We start from the raw sequence: 2,705 nt of genomic DNA on the forward strand, positions 1-2,705 counted from the left end.
GGAGGACGGGAGGAGGTGGAAATTTTCAATTAAAAAAATGTTCATATAAGTTACAACTACTAAAATTAACCCCAAATTCTGTTCAGTTCATATTATAGCTAGAATTTTAAGGGGAAAGGCCCCAATTCCAACAACCTGATTGATTAAGCTTGACTATGTATTTCTATATGCCGAGTAAAGAGAATGCTTGAGGCTGGAGAGCGGGCTCAGCAGTAAGAAGCATTTGCTGCTATTTCAAGGACCTGGGTTTGACTCCCAGTACCCACATAGCCATTTCCAAAGGATCCAGCAGTCTTCTGACCTTTGCAGACACTGCACACATGCTGAACTTACATACATGCAGTCAAAACATTCATACATATCAAATAAAATCCCTAAAAAGAGACAAAGAGAGGGTATTTAATCAATGGGATCACATTGGACAAGCATACAGAGCTTTCTAATGGTCGAAGATCTTTCTTTGGGGGTACTGATATGTACTTTTCTTTTGGATTTAAATAAAACTGTAAAAAAAAGGTAAGGTGTGTAGATAGACAGTTCTGGTCACAGCGTTATACCTTGATTCTTGTCTCACTTCTGCCTTCATGAGATTGTAGAAAGGTCCCTATTACTCGAGATATGAATTGGTTTTCAAGTGCTAATTGTTCCTATTCCAGGATTTGGCACCATCTAGGCTATGTCTCCTATTTTATTATTATGTTACTTATTTTATTATTAAAATCTGGCACATGGGAAAAGACAATTATTATTATTAGGGACAGACTTTTCTGTGTAGTCCTGGCTGTCCTGGAAGTCACTCTGTAGACCAGGCTGGCTTTGAACTCACAGAGATCCACCTGCCTCTGCCTCCCGAGTGCTGGGATTAAAAGTACATACCACCACTGCCCAGCTGATAACTTGTTAAATTAAAAAAATACTATATGCTTATCTAATTTCTTCTGTACTGTAACTGTTCCTTACCCATATTCCTGTAATTAATCTCAATAAAACTCATTGGTTCGCCAAGTTAGATTTAGGTGCTATCCAGACTTTGGTCTATGGTTGGTTTTCTATCTAGAGTTAGTAGAAGTTTGTTCAGATCTTTCCAGAAATAGTGTCACACAACACGGAATCCCATTTTTAAAAAAATACTAATCTTGGCTGTTCAAAATGCCTGTTTTCACTAGGTGTGATGGCACATATCTTCAATCCCCATACTCAAGAGGCAGAGACTGGTGGAATTCTATGAGTTAGAAGCCAACTTTGTCTGCATTGGGGAGTTTCAGGCCAGCCAGGACTACAACAGAGTGAGGCCCTGTCTCGTTAAATAAAAATAAATAAATTTAATGAAATAAAATAGATGCCTATTTCTCTCACCTGTTGCCTTTGTTTTGTTAGGCTAGACAGTGTTCTTGATTTATTTTGATTTTAGACATATTACTCTCATTATATGCTTCATGTTATGTCAAGTACAGAGGATAAAAAAATAAAATCAGACTGAGATCTTAATGGCTAGCAAAGTTTGATAATATGGTCCAGGAGTGCCTTTCTTAATGACTTTCCCAACTAGTCTCCTCTCCCAAAGACTGCTTTCCCAACCGCGTCTCAGCCTTATCTATGGAATGTTTGGGTTTGGCTTCCCACACTCACAAAGTGTGCTGAAGAGCAACAGGAAGAACTGAGAACTGGAGTTCTTGGAAAGAAAGCGCACCTTTTATTGAACCTTCTTCAAGGCCGATTAACTGATTAGAACTTCAAAGATTGTGGAAAAAGTTGGAATGCTGCTGGTCCAGAGCCTGATTTAGTTTATCTTGGGCTATATTTAGCCCCTAAAAAGTTTTTTTTAAGTCGAAATTTATTCATTTTATTTTATGATAGTGTTTTGTCTTCATGTATGTTTTGTGCACCATGTGATTGCTTGGTGCTTGAGGTAAGAAGAAAACATCCATCCCCTGGAAGTGGAGTTACAGTTAGCTGTGAGTCACTATGTAGGTGCTGGGACTTGAACCTGGTTCCTCTGAAAGCCATGCTCTTAATTGCTGAGCCAACTTATCAGCCTGATATATATTTAGTTTCCTTAATTTCTATTCCTTAGCCACCTCTGTTTCTGACCCAATATCCTTGTAACTAACAGATAAAATCATTTAGGATGTATTAATGTAACACACCCCTAATTTCCATGACCCGAAAGGCTAAGATTGACATCAGATAACCTTTAAGACCTATAACTCTGATTTCTCCTCTTGGTTGTAACTGTTATCTTTACCAATGTGTTTAAAAGGTGCCTTGTTTGGTGCTTTTCTTATTCCTGGGCTATACCTGACTCTAGAATAAAGTGTCTCCTACCCTTTTTGAGGTGAGAGTGGTATTTTTGTGTTGATAGTCATAATAGCACAAAATAGGTTAAGACACAAATGGGCTAAAAGATTCAGATACTACTACATTCCATACAGATACTGTCATTCTATGTTTGAACACCGCCCCTTTCTAGGCCTTATTTATTTTTTTCACCTAGCACATTGGGGTGTTGGAAGAAAAAAACCAGAATTCCTGGGGGGAGTTCTAAAAACACAGATGCCTGATCACTACATCCCAGAGATTCTGGTTGTTTGGGGATGGGGCTCAAATACCAAAGTTCATTACATTTCTCAATTAGATCTCACAAGTTGGGGATGAAAACCACAGAACTCTGAGTCTATCAGTTGGCCCTTTGGGGAAAAGCAGTT

This window comes from Microtus ochrogaster, unplaced genomic scaffold (assembly GCF_000317375.1).
Source record: "Microtus ochrogaster isolate Prairie Vole_2 unplaced genomic scaffold, MicOch1.0 UNK57, whole genome shotgun sequence".
In the NCBI taxonomy this organism is placed as follows: domain Eukaryota; kingdom Metazoa; phylum Chordata; class Mammalia; order Rodentia; family Cricetidae; genus Microtus; species Microtus ochrogaster.